The sequence below is a fragment of the Rutidosis leptorrhynchoides genome, chromosome 7 (assembly GCF_046630445.1).
Source record: "Rutidosis leptorrhynchoides isolate AG116_Rl617_1_P2 chromosome 7, CSIRO_AGI_Rlap_v1, whole genome shotgun sequence".
NCBI lineage: Eukaryota > Viridiplantae > Streptophyta > Magnoliopsida > Asterales > Asteraceae > Rutidosis > Rutidosis leptorrhynchoides.
In genome coordinates this window covers 267,168,900-267,178,934 of record NC_092339.1, presented here as the reverse complement: position 1 = coordinate 267,178,934, position 10,035 = coordinate 267,168,900, and positions in this window count along the sequence as shown.

Genomic DNA, 10,035 nt, shown 5'->3' with positions numbered 1-10,035 from the left:
TTATGGTTTGTTTTAAAATGAATGCAGTCTTTGAAAAACGTCTCATATAGAGGTCAAAACCTCGCAACGAAATCAATTAATATGGAACGTTTTTAATCAATAAGAACGGGACATTTCAGTTGGTATCAGAGCGTTGGTCTTAGAGAACCAGAAAATTTGCATTAGTGTGTCTTATTGAGTTTGTTAGGATGCATTAGTGAGTCTGGACTTCGACCGTGTTTTCTTTAAAAATGATTGCTTAACATTTTTGTTGGAAACTATATATTTTTAACATATAAATATTATGTGATATATTAATCTCTTATCGTGTTTGATATTATGTGATAGATGTCTACCTCTAGAACAAGTCCCATTGACTCACCTAATAATAATGAAGAGTCAAATGTAAATTGGAATGATTCGTGGACTGATTCACAAGTTCCCGAAGAGGAACCGGAAGAAGAGTCGGAACCGGAAGAAGAATCGGAACCGGAAGAAGAAATAGAACCGGTGGGGGAAATAATAAAACGGTTAAGTAAAAGAGAATCCTCAACCAACCGACCAAGGTTAATTATGGTCAATGGTGTTTCCGCCAAGGAAGCAAAATATTGGGAGGATTACAAATTCTCCGATGAATCGGATTCCGACGAGAATTCCGATGATGTTATAGAAATTACCCCAACTGAATTTAAAAAGGCAAAAGAAAATAATAAGGGAAAGGGCATAAAAATAGAGAAATCTAATTTCAACCCCGATGAACTTTATATGTATCGTCAACCCCCGAAGTCCTTAAGTTGTAACAATGACCCGGGAACCTCTAAACCACCAGGTTTTTCTAAACCAATGTGGATAACGACGGCTCGTATTAGGGGAACATCATATATCCCTAAAAACTTGGCAAAACGAACCAAAACCGAACACGAAGAAACGAGCGAGTCGGAATAAGATAGTTATATTCGTGTTGTGTAATATATGTAATATAGTGTGCTTATGCTTTATGATATATGTAAAAAAAATTGCTTGTATTAATAAGTATTTTTTTTATGAATCTAACTCTTGTCTATTTTACAGTATAAAAACACAAAATGGATAGACAACCCAATATTTTAAGAGACCTACCCGGAGACATGATTGATGAAATCTTGTCTAGAGTCGGTCAGAATTCCTCGGCACAACTATTTAAGGCGAGATCAGTTTGTAAGACATTTGAAGAACGTTCCAAGAATGCCTTGGTTTATAAAAGGCTTTCGTTCGGAAGATGGGGGATATCACATTGGGAAATCCATAAGTTACGATGTGTTTACTTTGACGCATATATTGCGGGGAACCCAAATGCTATTTTACGCAACGGGTTAAGAAATTATTTTGACTCAGTATATCCGAATATAGGACTTCGTGATTTAGAAAAAGTGACTAACATGCAACATAAAGAAGCATGTTATGCTTACGGGTTAGTAATGTTCGCTTCTCACCAAAGTGAGAACAAGAACATCGGGCTACAACTATTAAACAAAACGTTCCCACAAGTGACGGAGTCGGTAATTGGGGTAAGAAATGAGGTTTTTAGGTTATTACGAGACTGTTGGTCATTACGTAACCCTCGTCCCTTTGATGACGTTACAACACGCTGTCTTATCAACGGCCATAACGGTTATGTTCCACAAGACCAAGGATGGGAAGTAGTCCTAGTAAAACCAGAATGCATGACTTGTTTCTGGACGTATGAATTACGTGTCTTTATTGCCTTTGCTGAACGACTTGTGTACTAGCTAGAATTATCTTCACAACTATCTTGTATCAAAGTTATTGTGTGCTATATTTCATGCTTTATGTAAAATAAGCGGTATTGTAAGTTTGTAAAATATTGTATAAAAGTTTGAACGCGAAATATTATTACAGTCAGTTTTTCATATAGAATTGTAGTAGTTGAATTGTATATTAGCTACTAAGTATGAACTTAACGGGTAGGTACTACCCGAATTTAAACTTATAAAACGCTAATATGAAGAAAAAGCTTTTATAAATGAGTTCATATTATGCTACGAAATACTATTAACTACTCTTAATATTCTGTATGATTAACTTGTTCCATTTGACTATTTTGAAGGAAATGGCACCGACTACTCGACACACCGTGAATATGAATGAAGAGGAATTCCGTACTTTTCTAGCTTCAAACATAGCTGCAGTACAGGCTGCGCTACAGAACCAACAATAACCTTGGATCTGGCAGTACAGGAAATCGTGTAGGATCCACCTACAAAGAATTCACTGCCTGCAAACCTTTGGAATTTGATGGAACCGAAGGACCGATCGGATTGAAACGGTGGACCGAGAAGGTCGAATCGGTGTTTGCCATAAGTAAGTGTACTGAAGAGGATAAAGTGAAGTATGCTACGCATACCTTCACAGGTTCTGCGTTAACATGGTGGAATACCTATCTAGAGCAAGTGGGACAAGACGATGCGTACGCACTACCGTGGTCAACATTCAAGCACTTGATGAACGAGAAGTACCGTCCCAGAACCGAGGTCAATAAGCTCAAGACAGAACTTAGAGGGTTACGAACCCAAGGATTTGATATTACCACGTACGAAAGACGATTCACAGAATTGTGCCTATTGTGTCCGGGAGCATTCGAAGATAAGGAAGAGAAGATCGACGCGTTTGTGAAAGGATTACCAGAAAGAATCCAAGAAGATATAAGTTCACACGAGCCTGCCTCCATACAACAGGCATGTAGAATGGCTCACAAACTAGTGAACCAGATTGAAGAAAGAATTAAAGAACAGGCTGGTGAAGAGGCCAATGTGAAGCAAGTCAAAAGAAAGTGGGAGGAAAACGGTGATAAGAATCACCAATACAACAACAACAGCAATTACAACAATAATCGCAACAATTATTCCAACAATTGCAACATCAATCGCAACTACAACAAACGGCCCAACAACAACAACAACAACAACAACAACAACAACAACAACAACAACAACAACAACAACAGCAACTACAACAATCATCCCAACAACAATAATAACCGCAACAACAACAACAATCAGAAGCAGCTATGCCAAAGGTGTGAAAAGTATCACTCGGGGTTCTGCACCAAATTTTGCAACAAGTGTAAAAGAAATGGTCATAGCGCGGCGAAGTGTGATGTCTACGGGCCAGGGGTTAATAGAACGAAAGGAATAAATGGTGTTGGAACGAGTAATGGCGGAGCAAGTAGTGTCGGAGCAAGTTATGCCAATGTAGTTTGTTATAAATGTGGAAAACCGGGCCACATTATTAGAAATTGCCCGAACCAGGAGAACACGAATGGACAAGGCCACGGAAGAGTTTTCAATATTAATGCGGCAGAGGCACAGGAAGACCCGGAGATTGTTACGGGTACGTTTCTTATTGACAATAAATCTGCTTACGTTTTATTTGATTCGGGTGCGGATAGAAGCTATATGAGTAGAGATTTTTGTGCTAAATTAAGTTGTCCATTGACGCCTTTGGATAGTAAATTTTTACTCGAATTAGCAAACGGTAAATTAATTTCAGCAGATAATATATGCCGGAATCGAGAAATTAAACTGGGTAGCGAAATATTTAAGATTGATTTGATACCAGTAGAGTTAGGGAGTTTTGATGTAATAGTTGGCATGGACTGGCTGAAGAAGGTGAAAGCAGAGATCGTATGTTATAAAAATGCAATTCGCATTGTACGAGAAGAAGGAGAACCCTTAATGGTGTACGGAGAAAAGGGCAACATGAAGCTACATCTTATTAGTAATTTGAAGGCACAAAAACTAATAAGAAAAGGTTGCTATGCTGTTCTAGCACACGTCGAGAAAGTACAAACTGAAGAAAAGAGCATCAATGATGTTCTCGTCGCAAAAGAATTTCCCGATGTATTTCCGAAAGAATTACCGGGACTACCTCCACATCGATCTGTTGAATTTCAAATAGATCTTGTACCAGGAGCTGCACCAATAGCTCGTGCTCCTTACAGACTCGCACCCAGCGAGAAGAAAGAACTGCAAAGCCAATTACAAGAACTTTTAGAGCGTGGTTTCATTCGACCAAGCACATCACCGTGGGGAGCTCCTGTTTTGTTTGTCAACAAGAAAGATGGTACATTCAGGTTGTGTATCGACTACCGAGAGTTGAACAAACTTACCATCAAGAACCGCTACCCACTACCGAGAATCGATGACTTATTTGATCAACTACAAGGCTCGTCGGTTTATTTAAAGATTGACTTACGTTCCGGGTATCATCAAATGCGGGTGAAAGAAGATGATATTCCAAAGACTGCTTTCAGAACACGTTACGGTCATTACGAGTTTATGGTCATGCCGTTTGGTTTAACTAATGCACCAGCTGTGTTCATGGACCTTATGAACCGAGTGTGTGGACCATACCTTGACAAGTTTGTCATTGTTTTCATTGATGACATACTTATTTACTCAAAGAATGACCAAGAACACGGTGAACATTTGAGAAAGGTGTTAGAAGTATTGAGGAAGGAAGAATTGTACGCTAAGTTTTCAAAGTGTGCATTTTGGTTGGAAGAAGTTCAATTCCTCGGTCACATAGTGAACAAAGAAGGTATTAAGGTGGATCCGGCAAAGATAGAAACTGTTGAAAAATGGGAAACCCCAAAAACTCCGAAACACATACGCCAGTTTTTAGGACTAGCTGGTTACTACAGAAGGTTCATCCAAGACTTTTCCAGAATAGCAAAACCCTTGACTGCATTAACGCATAAAGGGAAGAAATTTGAATGGAATGATGAACAAGAGAAAGCGTTTCAGTTATTGAAGAAAAAGCTAACTACGGCACCTGTATTGTCATTGCCTGAAGGGAATGATGATTTTGTGATTTATTGTGACGCATCAAAGCAAGGTCTCGGTTGTGTATTAATGCAACGAACGAAGGTGATTGCTTATGCGTCTAGACAATTGAAGATTCACGAACAAAATTATACGACGCATGATTTGAAATTAAGCGCGGTTGTTTTTGCATTAAAGACTTGGAGGCACTACTTATATGGGGTCAAAAGTATTATATATACCGACCACAAAAGTCTTCAACACATATTTAATCAGAAACAACTGAATATGAGGCAGCGTAGGTGGATTGAATTGTTGAATGATTACGACTTTGAGATTCGTTACCACCCGGGGAAGGCAAATGTGGTAGCCGATGCCTTGAGCAGGAAGGACAGAGAACCCATTCGAGTAAAATCTATGAATATAATGATTCATAATAACCTTACTACTCAAATAAAGGAGGCGCAACAAGGAGTTTTAAAAGAGGGAAATTTAAAGGATGAAATACCCAAAGGATCGGAGAAGCATCTTAATATTCGGGAAGACGGAACCCGGTATAGGGCTGAAAGGATTTGGGTACCAAAATTTGGAGATATGAGAGAAATGGTACTTAGAGAAGCTCATAAAACCAGATACTCAATACATCCTGGAACGGGGAAGATGTACAAGGATCTTAAGAAACATTTTTGGTGGCCGGGTATGAAAGCCGATGTTGCTAAATACGTAGGAGAATGTTTGACGTGTTCTAAGGTCAAAGCTGAGCATCAGAAACCATCAGGTCTACTTCAACAACCCGAAATCCCGGAATGGAAATGGGAAAACATTACCATGGATTTCATCACTAAATTGCCAAGGACTGCAAGTGGTTTTGATACTATTTGGGTAATAGTTGATCGTCTCACCAAATCAGCACACTTCCTGCCAATAAGAGAAGATGACAAGATGGAGAAGTTAGCACAACTGTATTTGAAGGAAGTCGTCTCCAGACATGGAATACCAATCTCTATTATCTCTGATAGGGATGGCAGATTTATTTCAAGATTCTGGCAGACATTACAGCAAGCATTAGGAACTCGTCTAGACATGAGTACTGCCTATCATCCACAAACTGATGGGCAGAGCGAAAGGACGATACAAATGCTTGAAGACATGCTACGAGCATGTGTTATTGATTTTGGAAACAGTTGGGATCGACATCTACCGTTAGCAGAATTTTCCTACAACAACAGCTACCATTCAAGCATTGAGATGGCGCCATTTGAAGCACTTTATGGTAGAAAGTGCAGGTCTCCGATTTGTTGGAGTGAAGTGGGGGATAGACAAATTACGGGTCCAGAAATTATACAAGAAACTACCGAGAAGATCATCCAAATTCAACAACGGTTGAAAACCGCCCAAAGTCGACAAAAGAGCTACGCTGACATTAAAAGAAAAGATATAGAATTTGAAATTGGAGAGATGGTCATGCTTAAAGTTGCACCTTGGAAAGGCGTTGTTCGATTTGGTAAACGAGGGAAATTAAATCCAAGGTATATTGGACCATTCAAGATTATTGATCGTGTCGGACCAGTAGCTTACCGACTTGAGTTACCTCAACAACTCGCGGCTGTACATAACACTTTCCACGTCTCGAATTTGAAGAAATGTTTTGCTAAAGAAGATCTCACTATTCCGTTAGATGAAATCCAAATCAACGAAAAACTTCAATTCATCGAAGAACCCGTCGAAATAATGGATCGTGAGGTTAAAAGACTTAAGCAAAACATGATACCAATTGTTAAGGTTCGATGGAATGCTCGTAGAGGACCCGAGTTCACCTGGGAGTGTGAAGATCAGATGAAGAAGAAATACCCGCATCTATTTCCAGAAGATTCGTCAACACCTTCAACAGCTTAAAATTTCGGGACGAAATTTATTTAATGGGTAGGTACTGTAGTGACCCAAACTTTTCCATGTTTATATATATTAATTGAGATTGATATTTACATGATTAAATGTTTCCAACATGTTAATCAATCAAACTTGTTAAGACTTGATTAATTGAAATATGTTTCATATAGACAATTGACCACCCAAGTTGACCGGTGATTCACGAACGTTAAAACTTGTAAAAACTATATGATGACATATATATGGATACATATATAGTTAACATGATACTATGATAAGTAAACATATCATTAAGTATATTAACAATGAACTACATATGTAAAAACAAGACTACTAACTTAATGATTTTTAAACGAGACATATATGTAACGATTATCGTTGTAAAGACATTTAATGTATATATATCATATTAAGAGATATTCATACATGATAATATCATGATAACATAATAATTTAAAATCTCATTTGATATTATAAACATTGGGTTAACAACATTTAACAAGATCGTTAACCTAAAGGTTTCAAAACAACACTTACATGTAACGACTAACGATGACTTAACGACTCAGTTAAAATGTATATACATGTAGTGTTTTAATATGTATTTATACACTTTTGAAAGACTTCAATAAACTTATAAAAATACTTCTACTTAACAAAAATGCTTACAATTACATCTTCGTTTAGTTTCATCAACAATTCTACTCGTATGCACCCGTATTCGTACTCGTACAATACACAGCTTTTAGATGTATGTACTATTGGTATATACACTCCAATGATCAGCTCTTATCAGCCCATGTGAGTCACCTAACACATGTGGGAACCATCATTTGGCAACTAGCATGAAATATCTCATAAAATTACAAAAATATGAGTAATCATTCGTGACTTATTTACATGAAAACAAAATTACATATCCTTTATATCTAATCCATACACCAACGACCAAAAACACCTACAAACACTTTCATTCTTCAATTTTCTTCATCTAATTGATCTCTCTCAAGTTCTATCTTCAAGTTCTAAGTGTTCTTCATAAATTCTACAAGTTCTAGTTACATAAAATCAAGAATACTTTCAAGTTTGCTAGCTCACTTCCAATCTTGTAAGGTGATCATCCAACCTCAAGAAATCTTTGTTTCTTACAGTAGGTTATCATTCTAATACAAGGTAATAATCATATTCAAACTTTGATTCAATTTCTATAACTATAACAATCTTATTTCAAGTGATGATCTTACTTGAACTTGTTTTCGTGTCATGATTCTGCTTCAAGAACTTCGAGCCATCCAAGGATCCGTTGAAGCTAGATCCATTTTTCTCTTTTCCAGTAGGTTTATCCAAGGAACTTAAGGTAGTAATGATGTTCATAACATCATTCGATTCATACATATAAAGCTATCTTATTCGAAGGTTTAAACTTGTAATCACTAGAACATAGTTTAGTTAATTCTAAACTTGTTCGCAAACAAAATTTAATCCTTCTAACTTGACTTTTAAAATAAACTAAACACATGTTCTATATCTATATGATATGCTAACTTAATGATTTAAAACCTGGAAACACGAAAAACACCGTAAAACCGGATTTACGCCGTTGTAGTAACACCGCGGGCTGTTTTGGGTTAGTTAATTAAAAACTATGATAAACTTTGATTTAAAAGTTGTTATTCTGAGAAAATGATTTTTATTATGAACATGAAACTATATCCAAAAATTATGGTTAAACTTAAAGTGGAAGTATGTTTTCTAAAATGGTCATCTAGACGTCGTTCTTTCGACTGAAATGACTACCTTTACAAAAACGACTTGTAACTTATTTTTCTGACTATAAACCTATACTTTTTCTGTTTAGATTCATAAAATAGAGTTCAATATGAAACTATAGCAATTTGATTCACTCAAAACGGATTTAAAATGAAGAAGTTATGGGTAAAACAAGATTGGATAATTTTTCTCATTTTAGCTACGTGAAAATTGGTAACAAATCTATTCCAACCATAACTTAATCAACTTGTATTGTATATTATGTAATCTTGAGATACCATAGACACGTATACAATGTTTCGAACTATCATGTCGACACATCTATATATATTTCGGAACAACCATAGACACTCTATATGTGAATGTTGGAGTTAGCTATACAGGGTTGAGGTTGATTCCAAAATATATATAGTTTGAGTTGTGATCAATACTGAGATACGTATACACTGGGTCGTGGATTGATTCAAGATAATATTTATCGATTTATTTCTGTACATCTAACTGTGGACAACTAGTTGTAGGTTACTAACGAGGACAGCTGACTTAATAAACTTAAAACATCAAAATATATTAAAAGTGTTGTAAATATATTTTGAACATACTTTGATATATATGTATATATTGTTATAGGTTCGTGAATCAACCAGTGGCCAAGTCTTACTTCCCGACGAAGTAAAAATCTGTGAAAGTGAGTTATAGTCCCACTTTTAAAATCTAATATTTTTGGGATGAGAATACATGCAGGTTTTATAAATGATTTACAAAATAGACACAAGTACGTGAAACTACATTCTATGGTTGAATTATCGAAATCGAATATGCCCCTTTTTATTAAGTCTGGTAATCTAAGAATTAGGGAACAGACACCCTAATTGACGCAAATCCTAAAGATAGATCTATTGGGCCTAACAAACCCCATCCAAAGTACCGGATGCTTTAGTACTTCGAAATTTATATCATATCCGAAGAGTGTCCCGGAATGATGGGGATATTCTTATATATATGCATCTTGTTAATGTCGGTTACCAGGTGTTCACCATATGAATGATTTTTATCTCTATGTATGGGATGTGTATTGAAATATGAAATCTTGTGGTCTATTATTATGATTTGAGAATATATAGGTTAAACCTATAACTCACCAACATTTTTTTGTTGACATTTTAAGCATGCTTATTCTCAGGTGATTATTAAGAGCTTCCGCTATCGCATACTTAAATAAGGACGAGATTTGAAGTCCATGCTTGTATGATATTGTGTAAAAACTGCATTCAAGAAACTTTTTTTCGTTGTAACATATTTGTATTGTAAACCATTATGTAATGGTCGTGTGTAAACAGGATATTATAGATTATCATTATTTGATAATCTACGTAAAGCTTTTTAAACCTTTATTGATGAAATAAAGGTTATGGTTTGTTTTAAAATGAATTCAGTCTTTGAAAAACGTCTCATATAGAGGTCAAAACCTCGCAATGAAATTAATTAATATGGAACGTTTTTAATCAATAAGAACGGGACATTTCAACTTTTAACACACTTTTTACTCATTCATATCGGCTATTTAACTTAC